Here is a 23,762-nt window from a genome sequence, read left to right on the forward strand (position 1 = left end):
AGAAGAGCAGCAGGTTGCAGACCCCGGTTCTAGTAGAAACATGTTAAAAGTTGTGTGCGCGTGTGATATTTGTAAAATACGGGAACCTCCCCTCCCCCGCTCCGATCAGCTTTTAGTGATAAACTTGTTTTAACTGATGGAGTGAGAGCTTCTCGTGTTGCCAACAGATCGTCCCCATTAGACAACAAAAGGGGCAAATAACCACTTTGGTATTAGATTTAATCCAGAAACATTCAGAGTTCATACCGGCAGTTGGCGAACATGATCCAGATCTCGTCACTTCATCTGTTAAGAGTGCAAGTTTATTTTCTAAACATTTTATTTTTTTTTTTTTAAATCAAAATCCCTCCACAAAATGTTTGAGTCATCATGTCAACCTAACAACAAGAACCCAACCAACCAATACCAATCGAAATAAATACCTCCAATTCAGGATTTTTCCATTTCTGAGTAAACACGTTGTGGAGCCGTCGCTTCGGGTGGAAATACAACAGACACCAGTTTTTGATTTGGACACTTTATGTATGTTTGACAAAATAATTTATTGTGAAGCTGAGAAAGAAAAACTCAGACGCCTCATTTAAATTTTTTTAAGTGAAAGCAAAACTTTAAGTGCATTTACGGTGTCTGTTTTTTTGGTTTTTTTTACCGTGACGCTCGGAGCCACTGAAAACACATCTTTTCCAAAACAGTACGCCCCTAACTCCGTCTCCTTGGAAACGGGAAGATGCAACTTTTCAAAAAATGCTCCATCTCCGTGAAAACTTTTCGAAAAAACTCAGACTTCGTGGGAAATGGGAGGAGAAACACAATTTACTAGTTCTGCACATGCTCAGTAACTGGACAATCAGAACAATGTTTTCCTCCGGAGTGTCATGACTCCATATTCTACTGGGACTTGGTAGTTTTATTTTGACAGTCATCGTAATAACAATCCAACTTGGTCGTCTGTCCACTAGAATGTCTGTGTTCTCCCATTGCTAAAGTTTTTAGCATTTTGTTCTCTGCTGTATGCGTGTGGTTTCATTACAAAAACAACCAACAGCACCCGCTAGTGGCTCGGCATGGTAACTACATCATTTTCAGTGTTTCTGCCATTTACGTTTAAATGGACATAGTTTTGAAAACGTCGCCGCGTTAACGAGCAACTTTTCTGAAACGAAAACACAAAACATTGTCGCGTAAACGGCGCCTGAATGACCTGATAAAAATAGGAGTCGTTATCACGTCTGCAGGAAATATGAACACCGTCAGTTACACTGTGTTCTCTGTGCAGATGAGGCTTTGACGTGTGTGTCTCTCAGTGTGTGTGTTGGTGTGTGTCAGTGTGAGTTTGTGTTGTTATGTGTCAATGTGAGTGTGTGTCAGTGTGAGTGTGTGTTGTTGTGTGTTTACTATGGGGTTTGAGCCGTGCTGTGATTGGTCAGAAGGTTTTGCGGCGCAGAGACGCCTCTTACGTGGAGCGTAACGTAGTTAAGTTGAGCCACCTGGAGGCCGTCTGCAGCACATAAACTCTTCACGCTTCCTTTCTTTTTTTCTTTCTTATTATTATACATTTGCATCGTCGGACCCTACCTGGTTTGTGTCAGCGTTACTTTTTATATTTTCGACTTTATTTGACAGCAAGTTAGAGAAAATGCGATTTAACTGGAGTTCATACACATTCTAGATGCACGCATGGAAATGGTAACGCTACAGCGAAGTTTGGTGTTATTACAGAAAGAAACAGACGGATTCCTCCTCTTCCTCCCACGTTCTCTCCAGGTTCCTCTCTCCAGGAGTTTTGTTATTGAGCAGGAGGAGTTGACTCATATCCTCTGAGGGATGAACACCGGGGTTACAGAACCGGCCCAGAGGTTCATAAAGCAAACAGACTGAGCCCGAGTGGCTGATGTCACCTGGGCTCAGTCCAAAATACAGATCAGGAGCTTTATTTATGAGAAAATCAAGTCCGACGACTCCCACAGAACATTCACTTTTATATTGTTACAGTCCAGACTGGAGCAACAACAGGAAATACTAGAGCTACACTCGGTAGAGCGCAGGCCATCGCCTTTGTGTTGAGTTTTGGGGTTCATTTACACGACAACAGTGGTTGGAGAAACTGAAAACCAAACTTTTTGAAAAGTGACTCATATCGTGGAACTATTCAAAAATGCTTCGACTCCATCTTCATGGAAACGGGGGAATACTCAGCATTATGAAAATGCTGTGCATGCGCACTAGTTTATGGTAGTTTTATCATAAAAACATACCAACTTGGTCGTCCACGCGAATGTCCGTCTCCTCCCACTGTCAGTCTTTATAGTGTATTGTTCTTTGTGTGCATGTGTGTGCGGTTTCACTACAAAAACAACCAACAGCACCCGCTAGTAGTCTGGAATGCTAACAACATGCTAACAACATGCTAACAACGATATCCGTTTCCATGTAGACGCTCGTTTTCAAAATGTTGCCTTGGAAATGCGAAACTTTTCCGAAACAGAAATGCAAAAATGATGCAGTTTCACTTGAAACACCGTGATGTAAACGGGGCCTTAGCAGCTTGGTGCTAGCTTATTTTAAAGAAGTACCAAAGTACCAGAATCCCCTGAGAAAACCTCGACTGGAAAAATTGGAAGTTTTTTCCTGGCCTGGACCTGTCAATTCTAACTTCCAGTTTGTATTAAAGTTCCAACACCGGTGGAGAAATGAGGTAAAGCAGTATTATTTCAGCAATGGAGGCACGATAACAGGTTTTTAAAAGGACGAGTACAAGAACTAACCTTTAGCTACTTTCTGATACAGAGTACTGATACCGAATACATTAAGCCTAATTTATGCTCCATATGCGAATCAGTCAGACTTTAATCATGTTTGGCATTTAGCATCGCTGGTGCGTGAGCCCTGAAACGCTTTAGCATGTAGCACGTAGCATGTAGCACGGCTCGGAGCTACGTGCTGAAGCAGTTAAACAACTGAGTGACACCGGGCTAACTCTGGTGTCGCTGGTGTCGTACGAATTCTTTCTCCACTTGATATTCTGGCAGAACATAATGTAAATTCTGCTTTACTTTTAATACTATATTCAATGTTAAAGAATCTCTAGACCGCGGACATCGCTCGTGACCTCTTGCATACCTGCGGGCGACGTTGCTGACGCATGACGTCGCATATTACTCGTGATACTCGCCGGGTTGCATCTTCTTCTGGGTACAAGTACTCCGTGCAATTCACATTATTGGTATCAGTGTCAAACTAATTACAACACTCTGTGAAGTCGTGCCATTGTTCTCGTTGGAGCTTCCGGCGGGCCGGTTTTGGTCCACGAGCCTCACGTTTGTCACCCTGATGACGATGACGAGTCGAGCTATACATTTAATCCAAACTTTACATACAGAAGTTTGATGCACGCACGTTCCCCAGAGAGAGAATTTACAGTGTCATGCATCACAGCAGGGAGTGTGTGTGTGTGTGTGTGTGTGTGTGTGTGTGTGTGTGTGTGTGTGTGTGTGTGTGTGTGTGTGTGTGTGTGTGTGTGTGTGTGTGTGTGTGTGTGTGTGTGTGCTGCGTTTCATTATTTTACAAGGAGCTGCTTTTCCCATGAATGTTTAAAAAAAAAAAATTCCTGAAGAAAACTTTACTTCCACAATCACTTTAAATGAGCATCTGTGCCAAAGCGGAGAGTGATCGTCGCTGGCAGCCTTCCTGAACATAATCATTAAAAAAAAAAAAAAAAAAAAAGTCTGTTTTCATGAGCAGCTTTTCCTCACTCAGCTGGAGCAGTTTTCTCATGGCTGCAGCGGCGGCGGCAGCAGCAGGCGGGAACTCCAGTCGATCATAAAGGTACGGCCATTTTCAGTTTACGCTCCTTTCCAACACGGAAGTTTAACAAGGATGCGGAGGGAGGGGTGGGGGCGGGGGCGGGGGTGGTACTGGAGAACAGCAGTCTTTACACTTTGTAAGCAAAACATGAATTATGAAAAACAGACCTGAACTCCCCCCGCGGAGGAGCGTAATTAGAAATTGCATGAGGGAAGAGAGGAGGCGAGGAGTCCCTGGCAGAGTGCACGCTGGGTAATTATCCCTGAAGACTGCGAGGACGCGATCAGGAGTGTGTGTGTGTGTGTGTGTGTGTGTGTGTGTGTGTGTGGGGCTGAGACACATCGGAGTGACTAAAATCTGCCGATTCAATTACCCAGAATCCTCACCAACGCTGCCGCACGGCGGCTGCAACGGCGACGACGTGACGCGTGGCGTTTCCTCGCTCCGGGAAAAGCGGGCGGGTCAAACCAGCATATGCACGTGTTGGCCGGCGCGGGCCGAGACCGCGTCGCTGTCGCAGTGTGATATAAGGACAAAAACATAGTTCAGCCTATAAATCCTCGGTGTTGAAGTCGGACATATTTGGCCGCCGGCTCCATGTTAATGTGTGATGTGAATCCGATCCAGTAATTACATGGGGAGGAAGAGCGTTGGCAGGCGTCACAGAGGAATAACACAACGGCCCCATAACTGCAGATTTACTGTGTGTTAATGGAGGCTTGTGTTTTTATTTTCCCAGAAATTGTTATTCTAACGACAATAAACTGGATTCAGGATTTTCCAGAGCAGCTGCTGGAGGATTTTTATTTATTTATTTATTTTTTGCGTTTGTGTCTGAAATCGGCATTTAAACAGTGTGTGACAGGCCCGAGGCAGCATCTGGGTGTGACCAGGAATCAAACAGGATCTTTTTAAACTTCAGTCAAGGACTTGGATCCATTTGACGCTACTTCCTTGAACATTAGAAACAAACTGCTTACATGTGTCTGGTGTTAGACGGCGGAGCTGCAGCGTCTGATCTATTGATGGTCAAATTAAAGATGATATGGTGTGCACACACTGTGGAAGCTGATCCACGTTAGGATTTACTCCCTCTGAAAACATTTGCTTACTTTATCATTGCATCTGAGCTTCTGGACATATTTGAGCTGTTTTTGTTTGCGGACTTCATCGTCGTCAAATATCGTCTATATAATGTTTTGAAGTGAAAACCTTTGTAGGGTTACTGGGGTCTGTTTACATCACGGCCGGGCTCGGAGTCACTGAAAACACAACTTTAGGAAAATGCTCCGACTCCACAAGGTCAAAAAGTTACTCTTCCTCCGTTTCCTTTGACTAGTTGTTCTGCACATGCTCAGTAGACGGACAATAAGAGCAATGTTCCCTCCATCGTGTCATGACTCCAAGTTCATATTCTCCTTTGACTTGGTAGTTTTATTTTGACAGTCACTGTTTAGCAATCCAAGTTGGTCATCCGACCACTAGAAGGTCCGTGTTCTCCCCGAGGATTGTTCTTTGCTGCATGTGTGTGTGTGGTTTCATTACAAAAACAAACAACAGCACCCACGAGTGGCTGAACATGCTAACTACATCATTTTCAGAGTTTCTGCTGTTTGTTTGTAAACAGACATTTCTTTCTTTCTTTTATTAATTCATTGTCAAAACATGTGTGCACACACACACACACACACATACATACATACATACATACATACATACATACATACATACATACATACATACATACATACATCCTTAATTGATGATCTATGTAAATAATTAAATTAGAATTTCATGAAAACATATTCACACAAAATATCTAATCCATATCCAAGTATATCCACACTCATATACTGTATATATATATATACACTTACAGTATATTTAGTCATATTTCTACTTAAATATGCCTGAAATGTAGTAGGAAGAAATTTTCAAAACGTTGCAGTGCCCAACGTTTCTGAAACGAAAAGGCAAAAACGATGTATCCTCACTTGACACGTCAAATGTTAAAAACTTTTGTGATATGTTTATCGATACATACAACAGGTAAAATGTCAGATCGTTAAGGTAGGACAGGAATATACCGTATAAGCTACTACTTTTTTCCCACGATTTGAATCCTGCAGCTTAAAGTATGATGTGGCTAATTTATCCATTTTTTAAAGGTTTAATGACTGATGATGCACGGGTGATGCGTTCAGGTGCATCACATAAAGTCTTTTTTTATTTCCTTTTTAAATTTGGTGGGGTGCAGCTTGTATTCACGCTCAATAGTCTGAAAATTACAGCATATATTTTTTGATTTAAGGATTAAAATAAAACACTAGAATGAAATGAAAACACAAAAACAATACATTTTACCCGAAACGTCGTATAAATGGGGCCCTGGCCTCTTAAAACAGGCAGGGAACTCAAAATATCGGATCATTTAAACATGATACAACATTTCCAAAGCAGTGTAGAGAGCAGGAGCCATTAATGTTAATATTTACCAGCCAGAATAATTAGGATTGGTAACGCTGATCGTTGCTGCCTTGCTATGGGCGATCGTGGAGCTGGAGACACATTCACATTTACATTTCGGGCATTGAGGCTGACGCACGTCTGCAGGGCAAAGAACAGAGGAGGCTTCAGCTCCTGGATCAGCACTGTTACAAGGAGAGCAAGGGGCAGTGTCTCACACACACACACACACACACACACACGCACGCACACACACACACAGCTCTCTCCAGCCCATCCTGTTCTCCGGCGTTCCCAGGGGAGCCGGTGCCAGCCCGGCTCGGTGCCGAGGGCTTTCAGGTCTCATGTTAGGTGTCTGAGCCAGAATGTGCGGCGGACGCCAAATCCGTTGGCCAGATGTACCCACACACTCGTATAAAGTGGTGCGATGAAGGCTTTAATAGAGAGAGGCCAGTCTTAACAACACATGACAGGCAATATAGAAACGCTGGGCCTGTAAAGTTTAACATGCAGGAACGGAGCCAAACGTGAGCAGCCCTCCGAATACTCTGGATTCTCTTCTTTGAACTGGGGGGGGGGCTGCAGACATGGCTCAAACATGGTATTAATCACAACCAGGCATCCAATTAACACACTGTCGTGTTCACAAATGCTTGATTTGTTTTGTCATTAACGTGATTGACTTTTTAAAACGGCTGATCATGAGAACGATATGTGATGTGTGGCACTTCACTAATTTCTACCTCATGTGAACAGTTTAAAAAGGGTTTTCCAGTCTGATTGTCACAAAAAAAAACAAAAAAAAACTAAGTAAATCATTTTTACATTACATGTTGTCCAGGTTGATTTATTTTACTTTTAGTTTTACTGTGAAGGTGAAGACTTTAATGAACTCAAAACACAGAATCAACAATGTTGTGTATTTTCCATTTTGCATTACCGATCGCATTTCTTTCCTTTTAATTATGTTTTTTCATACTCCTCTTTACTAATATTTACTCTTTATTATGACACGTTTTTTTTCCCTTTTCTGATTGTATCTGATTTCTAATTAGATTTTTAGTAGTTTCTTTTTTACTTGTAGCAAGATTTAAAAAAAAAGTAGTGTTACAAATAAAATGCATTGTTATTATTGTTATTATTATTATTATTATTATTATTATTATTATTATTATTATTAAAAAATGTAAACACTGCAGACTCTCCCTCAAAAAATGTACTTCCTATCAGCTTTTATATCTTTAATCTAAATAGTTTGTTTTGATTTATAATGTTGACATGGACTGGTATTAAAGTACAAATGAGGCTGAAGGTGATACGAGCACCAACGTACCTGAACCACCTTCTATTCAGACACTTCATGCCATTTATCGACTTCCTGACACATTAAGTAGTTGTATTAAGTCAAGATGGTAAAGCTTGTGTTGGATATCGGTGAATTTATGAACATTTCAGCATTAAACTTCTCATAATCTCAAAAATATTGTTTTGAATTTTCTTTTAAAATGTGAAAGAAGGTCACAGAATGTTTGTAAATTAAACACTTAATTGTTGATATGTGAACATTTTTATGTCATGATTGTAAAAATAAGTCAGTTTGACAATGATTTTATTATGTATGAATGGCCTGAAAAAATGCATCGCTCGGCGGTCGAGGGTTTGAATCCGGGACCTTCCTTTCTGTCTGGAGTTTCCGTGTCCTCCCTGTGCATGTCTGGATTTTTCTCTATGCACCCCTAAAAACTCTAGATGAAATCTGATGAAGTTTATTTTAAAGGGATGAATTTAAATCTGAGGTTAAAAATACACACAGTCACTGTATGTTGACGACACAATATCGTCAACGTCAGTTCTCTCGCCTCACACTGAAATTATCGTCCGCTCCACTGCGAGGAGTTTGTATATTTTCTCCTGTTACTTCCTCCTAACACGTTAGTTTGAGGCTAATCGGTGACCCTCAATGACCCACAGTGTTTGAGTATAGAAGATGAATGGATGAACTACACAACACGTGTATTATTTCTTCTCGGATCATGTTCTTATGTCGTCTTCTCACCACTTCCTGTGTGGTTCTTATCACATCGTCTCGTGTCGTTTCGTCTTCATCTTAATGGATTTCATTCTCTCCTGTTGTTCATCTTCTTGTACGTTCAACCACTTCCAAGAAAAGATAAAACAGAAAACCTCCAAATGAAGCATTTCTCATAAAACCAGGCAGGTCAGTCCGACTGTAGAGTTCTTTCCTCATTCCGACGGGATGCTTTTTGAAGCGAGGTCAGGCTGTCCAGCTCGGCAGACCATCAAGGATTTGATGAACGACGAGCAGAGCTGCTGCCCGAGCGACAATTCTTCCCAGAAACCACATTTGCCAGGGTGGGAGGGCTGCAGGAGGGAGGCTTGGGGGGTGGGGGTGGGGGGTGCAAACTTGAATGTAATATGTAATGAAAATGAACCGGGTTAGGATTCCCGTTCTCGTGGTCATTATGTGGCCATTTAGGCCGGCTTTAGCCCCTCGCCTCGCACCCTCAGGGCCTCTCCATCTCTGGGCTAGCAGCTAATTAGCATGGGGAGGCCGAGCTAACGCCGAGACGGCGCTCCCTCCGATCACATTCACTCGATGGCTGAGGACGCATGGAGAGATGAAATTAGAGTGATTAATTAGGCTTTGACACTCCGCCAAAGGTTCTCAATTTAGCGCTGTCACATCAATAAAAAAGGCATCTCCTCAGTCGCACGCCGCGGTGACCTAAAGGAAAACGACGTGGGGGTATTACCAACAATTAAGACCAATTAGTGGGAGCAAACCTCAGATGGGAAGACATACATAAACACGACAGAGCATTAGAAAGTCGGACTGCAGGAGCCTCCTACCGAGACCAAATCTGCCTTTAGCTCACATCCACAACAAAACCGAGCAACGTAATTACATCTGCAACTGTGTGATGGCTTCACGTCCGACCACTTCACATTATGACTGTGCACAACAGAACATTCAATGGGACTGTTTTCCAATCATATTGTTTTGGCGAATTTGTCAGATTTAATCGCAGGTTGTTGTTTCTTTTTTTTTCACTTTTCTTTCACTAAATATGCCTTTAGAACTGGATTACTGAAACCAATTTGCAAATTAAACAATTCTACTGCTGATAAACATGAAATTAATCCAGAAATCAGAAGGTGAAGATGCAACACCAAAGATATAAGCCCATAAACTTGGGAAAAATTAAGAATAAATTCATTTATTACTCCCAATTTGTCCCATTTTGTTCTATACATGCTGTTAGCTTGTTAGCTATTGGTATGAGCTAGCCAACTAGCACTGCATAACATCCAACCCACAGATAGTATCAACAACCAACCTCTATATGTACTGCTAAGTACTGCTAATTCAAATTAGACACAAGGGTTTTTCACAATAAAAAAAAAACAGGTAGAAACAGGTGGAAAGTGGAGACTTTCTGTAGAACCAGACTTAGAGGAGGCAACTTCCTTCTTTTCCGGTTTGTGTTTGAGGACAGAAGGAGCGAAAGGTCAGACAGACAGATTGTTGGGAGGGTTCTAAATGAACTGAACTATTCTTACTTTATTAATCCCTTTGGGGAAATTCCCTCTCCATATTGACTGGACCTATTTCTAGTTTGTAAAGCCGCAGCTACATTACAATGCTCCAGGGAGCCGATGGGGGTCAAGGGGGGTTGTGGGATTCAAACCTGTGAACTCCCGATCCTAAGTCCACTTCTCTAACCTCTTGGCCTCAACTGCCGCAGTTCAGGTGAGTTGTGGAGGGACTGTAGACGTTACACCTGTGATTATAAACATGTTCCAAGTTTGTGAGTTTTAGTCCTCCCCTGGTGTTCTCACATATTCAGTCTCCCTTAAATTGTCTTTTAAATGCACTCCTAACATTTATTAAAAATCTAATTTACGAAAATCAAATACAGAGCACGTTCTGACCCTTTATCATACCGCAACATTCTCTCGCGAGAGAACATGCGAGATTTCGACATGTACGGATGTTAGGAGTGTGTTGATTGGCCACAGGGACTACCAATCATGGTGATAGCGTAGTGATAGCATAGCAATCCTTTATTCGGACATGAGAAATCTAAATAACAACCGATTGTGGAGCCGACTACAAACTTCCACGCCGCAGAGTGGAGATTTAAAATGAAATACAGGAGCGACTGTAAATCGCTTGGGGTTATACTAGTCCCATTAAAGGTTAGCCACTCGCGGCTAAATTTAACGGAGGTTCGTTTATGATATTCGCCTCCAGTGTGTTGACGTCAACACAGCCCCCTTGTGAATTGCAATTGCAAATTGCATGTCATTTTCAGGGATCATCATCTAAGGACCAATTGATTCGGTTCAGCAAACAAATGTGGCGTTGGCGAAAGTCTGCGCTCTACCGAGTGTAGTTCTAGGTTGTAGTGATTTAGACATTGACTGAAAATCACGTTTTTAGCACAGCATTCTAACACCATGAATCACTGAACTCACACATTAACATTTTATTAAAGTTATCCTTCTATTCTCATATAAGTTCAGTCCAGTGAACGCCATTTCGAACAAACATGGTTCTAGTGTACCGCAGCATCTGTACCCGGTCCTTCTAGGATTTCCTGCAGCAGCGGATCCGAGTAAAACTATCTACAGCCAGTGTCTCCAGTTAAACACCTGAGTGTTTTTTTTTTTCCTCCTCCATTTTGTGCCTTAATCATATTCATTTAATACCCTCGCAGCTTAAAACAAAACCCAAACGTTTCACAGATCTCACTTTGACAGACAAGGAGGAGAGCTCATTTAATCCAATCCAGCCATTACCGCGTCTGCAGGAGAGGACTGCCTTGAACGAGGCGGAGAAGAAACAACTGCTTCATTATCCTCCTTCCCAGGTGACAAATCCTCCCTGAATGGAGGCGAATGTAAAAGTTTCCCAGGGACACGCCGGCTCCTGCTCTATTTAGATACGTAGTGAAGTGCTGTCAGGGCGGCACGCGGCAGGTTTTGGGGATCTGTACTTAGCGTGGTGGTGCAGGGAGCTGGGTGGTGGTGGTGGTGGTGGTGGAGGAGAAAGGGGGGGGGGGCCTGCTGGGCTCTTTCCCCCCTTGGGCGCCGGTGTGAGCACGGCACAGGCAGCTGTCAGCAGAGAGGTGGCATTTCCTGGTCTGACGCTGACAGAGGCTGTCTGCAGGCAGCAGGAGCGCCGCCAGACTGACACCCTGTTTATTCCAGGATGACACCCGGGCCGGGGACGGGTGTCATCGGCATTTTGATTCACCTGGCAGACTGAAAACCTCCCTGAAACGCCGTGTGATGAAGTCTTTGTAGCGTACACATAACCGGAATAATTGAGGAGTTCCAGCATGTGTGTGTGTGTGTGGTGGTGGTTGGGGGGGGGGGGGGGGATCATCGCCGCCACCCGGCTGTGCAGCGAGTAGCATAAGGCTAACACACACACACACATGCACGCACACACACACGGGCACAGCAGAGGGAGAGCGATTTTCTCACACACTTCCTCCCACACATTTGCTGTAAAATCTGTCCCAGATTTTGCTGCCCCCCCCCCCCCCCCCCCCCCCCCCAAAAAAAAAAACCCGCGAAGTGGAAACCAAAATTTGCTCTATAAAAGCTGCAGATAAATGTTGCTCCATCCTGGAAATAAAACACCCACCGTCTCGTCTAACACCTGTCAGTGTCAGACAAAATTATCACCGCAGCACAACGAGAATGTGCCTGATTTAGGTTTAGCCGGATAAATTTAGACCAGATGTAGTATTTCTTTAATATTTATACAGAGAATATAGTTTTAACGTCAAGGTGACTTCACCTGCCTGCACAGGTGAGCCACACCGGGAGGAAATACACTAGAGCATGCCGGAAGTCTGTTTTATCAGTGTTTCTTATCAGTGGTTTTATTTATCGCCCCTGAAGGCGGCAGCGGCGTCAATCCAGGAGATACAAGGAGGAAGGAAGAAGCCAGACGAGTATTCAGGACATCAGAGGGCAGCAGGTCCTGGACTTCTTGCTGGGATCTGATTTATTTGCGTGATCGTTCACATTATATTTTAAACACAAGCTCTGTCAGACATGCACAACACATTTGATTCTGTTGACAGAAGTAAATATGGACGCCACGCCGGTCAGCACCAGGGTTGCCAGATGTGACTCACTGTTTTCCAGCACAAACAACGTAAAATCCACCAGCCTCAATAAAAACCAGGCCCGAATCTCAGTCTGTGTAGAAATCATGTTAAAACCGTAAAACTATTATATGGGTAATAATGGACACGCCATAAAGACACAAACGCATGAAATAAAGTTCAAATGTGAGAGAGTTTGGCTCCCCATTTGGGGGATGCCCGCCATATCTGGCAACACAGGTCAGCGCGTTTAGATCCATTTTCAAGTGGTTGTTTAATACGAGCCGACAAAATCTAGACGATGAGGAGGGAAAGAAGAAGAAGAATGAGGAAAAAAGAGCACAGCTTTGAACATTTTGGCGGAGCCGCTTCCTCCGGCGCTTATCAGTGACGTCAGTCACACGTCAAAGACAAAGCAGTCGCTTGTAGAAAAACATCTGAATTGGTACCACATTTGAAGGAGGCCTGGGTCTGGTGTGGAGAGAATCGGAATTGGAGCTTTGACACGAACACAGAACAGGTCGGGTACGAGTCACTGTGAGTAAAAGATCAGAATTAGGCTGCAGTGTGAACGAGGGGCAGCAGAGCCCGGTGTGTCCTGGAGGACAGGGAGGGCAGCTGCAGAGTAACGATGGACAGACAGTCAGCCGGAGCGCCGTGGCTGAAAGGACACGCAGCCCAGCCAAGCATCGACCGGAGCCTTAAGGGCGGCGGCCTCTCCCCACTGGTCAAGAACACTGCCTGGGGCAGGCACCGGAGGGCGTCCCTGGTGGCTCTGCCCCCTGGATGACCACACTGAGGAGGAGGCAGAGCGGCCGGTGGCGAATGAGGAGCCGTCTCAACTGATGGACTGCCTGACACCAACCAAGACATGTCCGACTTTTTCTTTTTTTGGGGAAATCAGGTTTTTGGTTGAACATTTTTATAGAATTTGTAAACGTTAGGTTTGTTGTTGTTCCTCTGCCCATCCTTGAACCCAAGGAACCTCTGGCTTTTAAGAGTTCCCGGGGCTCTGTAATTCCCTAGGTGGTGTTTTTGGCCTTTTAACTCTTTGAAATCTTTTAAACCTTTTCACTCTTTCAACCTTTTTGACTCCATTTTAGATACTTGCAAACTGCTTTTGAATCAGAGTTTTATTTTAGGGTCCAACCTGCAGGCCGGATAGGCTCCAGGACACACACGGGCAGCGGCGCCCGTACAAGCCACATTTTTGGCATTGTTGGCAGGATCAGGGCCTGGGCAGAGTTAAAAGGGGTTATTTTCATTTTTTATTTTAAGAACATGATGGACGTGTTGCCTGGTGTACCTGCAATGAAAAGGAGCGATAGAAGAAACCTGGGAATACCACCAGCACGTGAAGAACTGGAAGACTGTTTGCAGAGACCTGCTGTTGATTGAGTTGGATTGTTATGACTTTAAACTATAAAACTACCAAGTCCCAGGAGAATACGGACTAGGAGTCATGACACTCTGGAGGAAACATTGTTCTTGTTGTCCGTCTACTGAGCATGTGCAGTTACAGAATCAGGACAAAAGTTAAACTGGGATCGGATCTTGGCGAATACTACCAGTTCCTCAACAAATCCAAACCGTCAATACAAACATTTGAAATGTTGCCATAGAGGATATTTAACACCAAGAATTAGACACCAGATGGGATTGGTCCAGGACCCATTTTGCTCTTTCTGTGGTATGGGAATGTCCAGGAGTGTTTTTGGTTTGTGGGAGACACTTATTAGTACTCTGACAGAACTAACAGGGGTACAGTTACCAATGGACCAAGCTGTACATCTTCTAAATGAGGACGCTCACATTGCTGTTACGGACAAGAAGCACAAACTCTGGCAGGCAGGCCGAACCGCGGCAAAGAAGTTCTTTGTCCAGTGCTGGAAACCCCCGCATCACATCTCAAGTACTCACTGGCTCGGGATATTTCTGGACATTGCCTATCTAGAACTATCACCAGCAGGAGTCGGGCAAAACTGAGCCCAAACCATACGTGGAAAGAATTGATACCAGATTTGAAAGACATTCTTACAAAGTACACGAGCTCGGTACTGACATTGCTATCCTGACAAATCGTATGGTGGTGGGGTTGCTGGTCGGGTGGAGGGGAGGGGTGGGGGTTTGTTGGTAAGTTTGTTATTCCTTGAGCGTACATATTGCAATTAAAAAAATTGAATGACAAAAACCAAAAACTAGTTACGAGCCGTGGTGACGGGGACCAGGACCTCCTTTATCCACCGTTTGTGCTTGTTTCCCTCCGATGTTATGACCCTTCCCTTATTCCAGGTCATGATGTGGTTGTTTTGCAGTCACAGTGTCTTTTTGGGATCTCGTGTAAAATCTGTCGTTAAAAAAAGAAAAGCGTATGACAAACGCTTTTAGAACGACAAAATGAACGCAATTCAGCAAACCTTGCTACACGTAAAAGAGCCGCCGGGCTCATATATTAGTGAAGCTCCGTGCTAAACATGATTGAAATATGACTGATGGACTCATTAGTGAACTGGAACGTGTGTGGAGGGAGCGAGACCCCGGAGTGCCAAACTTTGTTCTCGTTTCTTCTGAGGACCTGTTCGGTCGTCTGGCTCGTGGAGATCGGAGCCGATGGTGAGCAGGAGGTTGATCAGGGAAGGAACCAGATCGGAAAACGTAAGAATGAAAAGTTTGATTCACTCTCAGACAGAAGACAACATCAAGAAGAGACACATGGAGCGTTTCGCCTCCTCTCGTGTGACCTGAAGGTTTGATTTGATTTCCGAAGTAACCCTGAAAAAGGAAAACACCCCAAAAAACCCCTGTTGCTTTAATTAACTGTGGTGTGTGTGTGTGTGTGTGTGTGTGTGTGTGTGTGTGTGTGTGTGTGTGTGTGTGTGTGTGTGTGTGTGTGTGTGTGTGTGTGTGTGTGGGGGTGTGTGTGTGTGTGTGTGTGTAACCGATCGTCCCCATTGCACATCATCCAAACTGCTTCACTTTGACCAAGCGGGTAAAAAATGTCGGCGAGGAAGAGGCTCCACCAAGACGGCTGCTTCATCGGACAAGCATGCAGAAGTCGACTCCGGTGAAAGACGAGACGTCAACGTCTGCAGCGGCAGCAACTTTATTTTTAGACACTCGGCGAGGGACTCCTGGACATGGTGATCCCAGTGAAACGATCCCGTGACGCTCCTCTTCAGGAATCATGAGCGCCTTCATGGGCTGCATTGGTTCTGCCTCTGTTGATCCTGTGTTCCACCACTGGGAGTCACGACGGGTCCCACGCTCACCGAAGGAGCCCAGGGGAGATTTTTTAAGGCCACTTGAGGTCCCCAGACCTCACTGGCAAGAAACCTGAACAGAGGTTCCAAACCTTTTTGACCAAAAGAAACTTTCTCATGATTTTCCACCGAATAAAATTTTGTCTAAATTTGTCCAAACGCACGTTAATTACCTGAAGGAGAAAAAAACAAATGTATGCTGTCACCATTAGGAAATGCAGAGCCACTATAAATAGCTAAACTAGCTCAAGAGGCTAAAACGGCCAAGATGCATGAAATAGTTAAAGCGGGAAAAATCCATGAAAGTAAAATCCTAAAGAAAAATGGCCACAAAATGTAAAAACATCTATGTGAATTGTACCTATGACACTTGATGAATGCAACTTTAGTTTTTGCAGCTTTAGTGGAACCAGTACTTTGTACTCTTTTTTTCTTTTTTCCTCTTTTTTCTTTCTTTTTTTCCTCATTTCTTTCTTTCTTTCTTTCTTTCTTTCAATCAAAACTACAAAGACACTTTTTTTTTTCAATTTTGCTCATTTTTCCTCTCACTTTATCCCTTTCTTTATCCTCTTTGGTTCTTTCTTTTCCATCGTTTGATTATTTTCTCACATTATTTTCTTTTTTGAGTAGTTTTATCCAGTTTTGGAAATTCCCACTATTCTGGATGTTTTAGCCGTTTTTCCTGTGTCTAATGGAAATTAAACAATAAAAGAAAGCAAAATGTTTATGAACACTATTTATTCTGAAAGTTTGATGGATCTAGAGGAGCCGAAGAGCCACAGGAAGAACAATCCCGACTTAGACTATAATAACAAGTAATCAAGGAATCATCAAGGTTGGTGTGAAGCAGATGAGAGTACTTCCAAGGAACTCAAGACTACTTTTGAGGAACTATCCAATGTAGATAATTTGTCTTGGATGAAAACACAAAGAAATTTATAGCATCAGTAAATACTCATGAACACAAACTGCTCAAGCATACACTGTGCAAAGCAGCGGTAATATAAAAACACTTAATAAGGTGCAGCAGCTCTTTATCGCTCCTAAATAGGCAACAACAAGCAAGAATATTAAAAATGCTGGTTTTCATTCATTCACACCTTCACAGGAGAGACATAAATGTTCAGTTTTCTTTCCCCCAAAAAAGGATCTTTTCACATCCAGTTTAACTCCTAATTAATCATGTCTGAATGTGCTCAGTGAATCAGACGAAGCGAGACTGATATTACAACGTAAATAGCGATTGTTTTAAACACGACTTGTATGATTTATGCATTTTGATGTATGTTCTTGACAGAGCCCCAAGACATGACATGTGAAATAAATTAATTGTGATGCATTTACATTACGTACAAAAAAGATAATAACAATTTGTGGCTACAGAATAGTAATTTCTGGCCATGACAAAAGTAATTTGGAGCAACAAAATATTAATTGCGGAAATAGCTGGTACAAAATATCAGTTTTAGCCTACCTGTGGCTACGAAATAGTAATTTGTCACATAGAAATAGTCATTTTAGGCCACGAAATGGCAATTTGTGGCAGCGAAATAGTAATTGATGCCATGAAATAGTCATTTCACAATAACTAAAAGGTCTGCAGTATCCTGGAGGGACGACTGGATGTTGCCAGCTGCTATGAGGATACGTCTTCGGGGGGAACTGAAGAGTTCAGAGACTCACCAGAAGACTCTCACTAGGGAACAAACGCTAACCTTGGTATTAGTGGACGGCCTGCACAAACGCTCGAAGGTTTGGTTCCGTGTCAGGGGAAAGGACGACGACGACGGGGCAAAGTGGACGTTTCATCAAAGGGAGGAAACGCGACCGATATGCAGAAACGTTTGCACACAGCGGCGATAACGTTGAATGATCCGATCTGGACTGAATCTCAACCGCGGCAGCGGCAAGTCCTCTGCTTTCAATACTGCAGGTTTCATTTTTTACAAATGAGAATCGATAAAGAACCGAATCGTTAATCAAAAACGGAATCAGAAACGCAAAAAATCAATTCCCATTCCTAATCATAAGGCTATTTTCAGTTTTGTTTAGTTTTTTCTGGGATTTTGAGACCGATATTTCTATATTTCCATATTTCCTTTTTTTTTTTTTTTTTTTTAAATCATCCAAACCATAGAATGACGAATTCTAACCAAACATTTATTTATGGTTTGAACAGAATTGTGGGGGGAAAAAAAGAAGGTTGCATCACGATTTATCTGGGAAATAGGAGACAAATTCTATGAGCCTTCGTCCGATCACTGGCACTGATATCTGCGGTGCATCGAATTAATATCATAGTACACGTTTATGGAGCAGGAGGAATAATAAAACATGGAGGAGTGACATTAAAGGCTGTTATTCATCTGAGGAAACAGTAAAATGCTGCTTTTGTGAGTAAGAATTCTCTCTTCTTCTCTCCGTTTGATCAGCACGCTGCGGCGGCTTTGGATCGGCGGGTATACAACGCTTTCATTTTCGATATAAATATAGCATAAAAGCACTTGTTTTTCTCTTTCCTGCATTTGATTGCGCGCAGTGTTAAACGGGAAGCCGTGGTCGTGGGTTTTTTTTTTTTTAAAAGCTGCACTGTCGGCAGGTTTGTATTTCTGTAGTCGCTGGTATCGGCGTGAGCTAACAGTCTGAATGGTAGATTTAATAAAAATAAACTTTCACATCCCTCAAGGTGACATTTGAAAAAAGAAAACGCCGCTGTGACAAGACGGTGAGAAGATTTTTTTTTTGTCTTTAATGATTGTTTTTGTCGCTACTTGAGTCTCGATGTGAAGCAAAAATCCTACTTCATATTTCATCAGTGAAAATAAACTGACTGTCAAAATGAGCAGTAACTAAAAGCTCATTTAAATCTTGAAATGAGCATAAAACCTATTAAATCCAGATTTTTTTTGATGATTCCATGTGTTTTATTTTAAAGATGTATGAAAACATTGACGAAGGTCGACACTTAAAGCAACGACTTTTCAAAAATGTGTTTAATTTGAAAAACATTGAGGGAAAAATAAGCATTTTCAGCATTATTACATCTTTTAAAAGCCTCCTGGTGAAAAACATCGTGAGTTGATCCCCAAAACTTCCTTCATTTGCAGCATTTTGCTGAATTCAGGATGTTTGAACAGATTTTCCTTCATGTTCTGGTTTGAAGCTTTTGGACGTCTGCGCTCAGATCTTACATCTTCTACTCCCACTAAAACACTGACGTCCCTTTTCAATCATTTAGAATGATTTTAACAGAAAAATTACAGTCAGCGTGTTTCTATTTTTGATTAAAATATTTTTTGCGTCACTACGTTCGACCCTCCATCGAGCCGGTTTTGGCCCATGAACCTTATATTTGACACACAAGCCCAGATTCCTTACTTTATCATCTATGATTTAAGGATTCTTCTTTATATTCAAATTTTCTATTTCTATTTTCTTCTTTTCTATCAGCTTTTCTCAAAAAAAAGAAGCTTTTTTCTTTATTGATTTTTTAACACCTTTTATTGCCTTTACAAGATGAAAACCATTCATTTCATAATGTCAATGTATTTTAAAATATCTCATTTGTATTTAGTGTATTAATATATAGCATTAATAAGCCGTTAGCTTGAGATTTATTGTATTCACTCAACACCGCATTGACACACAGTTTTTTCCCTATTTATGATTTATGAAATATAAACAAACATTCAGGAATAAAACCTTCTACCATCTTAAATTTGATTTATTTCCATTTTAAATGATGTCACATTTGTTAAGAAGATAAATTTGTGATCTTACATTTCAAGTGAAAAAGCATCGGTTTTGGACTTTCATTGCATAAAAGTTTCACGTTTGAACAGCAACATTTAAAAAAAGATGTCCTTTTAACACAGAAAAGGCAAAACCTCTGAAAACGGTGTCGGTAGCATCCCAGGCCACTAGTGGGTGCTGTTGTTTGTTTTTGTCTTGAAACCACACACACGTAGCAGAGAACAACACCCTATAAACATTAACAATGTGGCATTTTAGAAAAATTTAGTTTTACCCCTGTTTCCACGGAGTGTTTTCATAAAGTTCCTCATTGGGAGCCTTTTTCAAAAAGTTTCATTTCTAGTGGCTCCGCTCAAAACCTGAAACAATACTCAACAAACTGCAATGTGCTTTTTGCACTATTCAGCACTTTGATTCATATATATATATATATGAAAATTTGAGAAAATTAAAGAATTATATATATATATATATATATATATATATATATATATATAAAATTAATTCTTTAGTTTTCTCAAATTTTCTGTATGTGCTTTCAATTGTTATTATTCTACGAATCTTATTTTTCAAATTATTAAAATAAAGTCGTTTCAGTGTGGAACAAGTACTAAAAACATTTCTCGCTCATTATACTGTGTATAAGTGTTTGTGACAATAAAAATAAACTTGACAAAAAGCAATAAAAGTTTTCTGTTTTCACTTGAAAACATTCTAAACGGGGCCCGTGGCGCTACTTTACCCGCCCGGCCCTTTCAAGATGGAACCGTTCTGAAGGTGACCCGTTAACTAAAACGCGTTTGACACTTCTGGTTTATACAAAATGGAGAAAAAAAAACTTGCAACACGTGCAGAGGAGAGCAAAAGAACAACCGTTTCTCGGCTTCTTACCGGAGACAAACACACGCACGCGGCATCCGGACCGGCTATAAATAAAGCCACAGAGCCAAGGAGCAGTGGCGCATGATTGGAGCGAACACGCACAACGAGAAAGGTTACGGGCGGGCGGCGGCCCATTCGTCTTGTTTGGATACAAACTACTTGATTCCCCAAACGAGTGGTGAGGAATCCCAGGACATCAGCACTTCATCACGGCCTGCTCACCATTATAAATCAGTTGAACTCCTGACACCTGAACTTTATTCGGCGCACGCCGTAAAGGCCACAGGCGCAGGCTCACGCTATTAGCAGCCGGCTGATCCATTGCGTGTGCATTCAGGTCAGAAAGCGGGGCACGGCGACGCAACGCCGCATGCATCACCTGAGCTTTGTGAGCGCACCAACAATAATGTGACACCAGAGAAAACACGCATGGAAAACAAAGGGGGGGGGGGTCTCACCTCTTTTTGTTAGAACAGCAGATCATCTGCAAAGAGTCCGACGCTCCAAAAGTAAAGTTATTACGTCCCTTCATGTCTCCTCCGACAGTGAACCGGTCTTCAGTTTGGGCCCCAAAAGGCAAATTCATCACATTATTTAACAATGTTTAAATTTAATTCTTGAAATGAATGCAAAGACCAAGCTGAATGGCTCTAAAGTAACATTATACAATAAAAATGCAAAAATGTGGTCATTTCCACCTTAAAATGAATTCAATTATACAAAATTGAAGAAATATTTGCAACTGATGATATCTTGTAATGTCATTAATTGACCTTTTATGCATTCTCATTTTAGGAAATATAAAAAACAACAACCCAAACAGGACCATGTGTCTGTTTTAAACTTTCCTTATGAACAATATTCAATATGAAAGAAATCATATTTTAACTTTTTTCTAAAAATGTATGTGAGTTTAACACCAAAACACCTTCAATATGATTAATTGAGGCACAATCTTCCTCACGTCATTCGTGATGTTGTGGTTTTATTCCACGATTCCGATTGCTAATCAAGGCTTCCAGCTTCTCGTTACACTGCCCCCTACAGGCCTGGCAGTAGCTCTGAACCTAGTGTATATCTGGGTCCTTGTTAATGAAGATTCTCCCAAGGGGAGGACAAAAAAAATGCAAACGTTGTCTGAAATAAACCAAATTGATGATCAGAGCTGATAAGTTCTGGTCGATCAAGTTGTACTTCGTGTATTGATCAACTAGAAGTCCTTAAATAGTGCCTGATTCTGAAGCTTCAAGTTCTCAAGGAGTTTCCAAAACCTGAACCACCTTTCGATTTCAGTCCCAGTGTCGCAGCCCTTTTGGGCGAGGAGGTGAGGGCGGATGGACGGATCCACCAGCAGCCAGACAATGTCAGAGGACGCTGATTTGTACATGAACTTTTGTGAGTGTGTGTGTGTGTGTGTGTGTGTGTGTGGGACTGGCTCGAAATAAACCCGAGTGTGTGCTCACTAATGAAGGTAGGAACCGCCACCGAGTGCAATAGTGTGACTCACTGATGTGTGGATCTTGTTGGACTCAAACCTTCTGTTGTTCTTTTCATAGCCGCCATTCAGCCATCATACGCACCCAGATATACAATGACGTTGTGCGAAACACAAACGCTGCGCTCGCAAGTCGGACACCTGCTGCGTCTCTCACCCCTTTTTCTTTTTTGTCCACGTCCTTTTCCTCAGTGTTTTTTTTCTTTTCTCTTCACTACCCCTTCATCCAGAGGTGAATGCACGTATGAGCGGAGTTTGTGTGTGTGTGCAGCGCCGAGGGGGTCCTGGAGGGTTTAATGGGACCTCACTTGCTCCGCCGGCGGAGGGACGTAGTGCACAGCCACTCGTTTCACTCCAGTCATTGTGCGGGTCGTCATTGGATGGGGACGAGCGTCGTTACGGGCGCACAAGTTCAATGGGTGATTGACAGCTTTCCCCTTCAGTCAGACATCAACATGAACCCCACCTGACAGGACGGGCGTGAACCCGCGTGTCAGACTACACACACCGCTGAAAACCGCCATTGTGGAGGCGTTTTTGAAGAAGCCAAGGCATGAATCACTATTGTTCGGAGACAGCGAAAGACTCAAAGGACACTGGATTCCTTAAAACAATAACAATAACATTCCAGTGGGGTATGAACCGAAGTAGCCTGAGACGTCTTTAATACATACGTGAGTTCAGCTGGAGATGATGCTCACGCTCGTTTGATTGAACATGTGTCAACTGTGTGTGTGTGTGTCTCCGTTTACGCCGGGGCAATCGCACCAGGTCTCAGTGTGTGTGTGTGTGTGTGTGTGTGTGTGTGTGTGTGTGTGTGTGTGTGTGTGTGTGTGTGTGTGTGTGTGTGTGTGTGTGTGTGTGTGAGCTGTTAAAGCCTTGTCCCCTGCTCGTCCTGCCTTTATGTGGCCCAGACAATAGACAGACCTCCCAGCAATGCAGCTGGGCCTGGCCCTCCATACAACAGCACTCGTCCCTGCACTCTAAAACTCTCGTCAGATTCACTCCTCACTTCTCAAGCCCGAAGCAAAGTTGGAGGCGAAGGTCCAGTGGTTAAATCAGAGGCTTTGTGGTGCACCCGAACAACCGGTCCGACACATCCGAAGTTCTGAAACAGTTGGAGCACAGCCTGCCAACTTGATGGTGTCCCCAGTAATCGTTCAACACTCGTGAGTGTGGTGAGTATTTTGAGTAATCCTACTACTTGGTGCTACGACCAGCCAGCCAACCACGATCAAGTTCACCAAACCTCTCACATTCATCTGTGGACTCAACTGATTCCAACGTATAGTATATTCAAGACACCTGAATACGACAAATGTTAGAAATACATATGTGACCTGAGGCTCGGTTTTTTAGGGTTTTTTCATTACGTGTTAGTCCCTAATGCCCCGTAGTTTTCTAGTACTCACTCAAACGAGCTGAAAAGGTGACATTGGCAGATGTCAGGCCTCTGATTGGCCAGGGCGCGGCGTAACTAGATAGGTGTGTATATAGGAGTATTGGTTATGTATGTGACGGCACAAAATGTTTGAAATGTGACATGCCTGACATAAAAGAATACATTTTTTTTAAAAAGTTAAGGAGAGCGACTCATTTCAGAAAAGTTTACCCCGCCATTTTTCAAACCCAATCACAACTAGAAGGATCCGAACAGAGATCACAGAGATCAACCCCACGGCGTAACGACAAGGTGCAGACTTTTCTTCGTCTGGTGGCCGATGAGAGGAATCAGCGGAAGCAAGAAAAGGACATTTCTTTATTCAGAGACAGGTCGCCGTTAACGGCCCAAAATCTAATCGATTGGTCCTTGGATGATGACGAATCATCCCGGATACATACATACATACATACATACATACATACATACATACATACATACATACATACATACATACATACATACATACATACATACATACATACATACATACATACATACATACATACATATAA

Source organism: Lipophrys pholis (assembly GCF_963383615.2).
Source record: "Lipophrys pholis genome assembly, chromosome: 7".
Lineage (NCBI taxonomy): Eukaryota > Metazoa > Chordata > Actinopteri > Blenniiformes > Blenniidae > Lipophrys > Lipophrys pholis.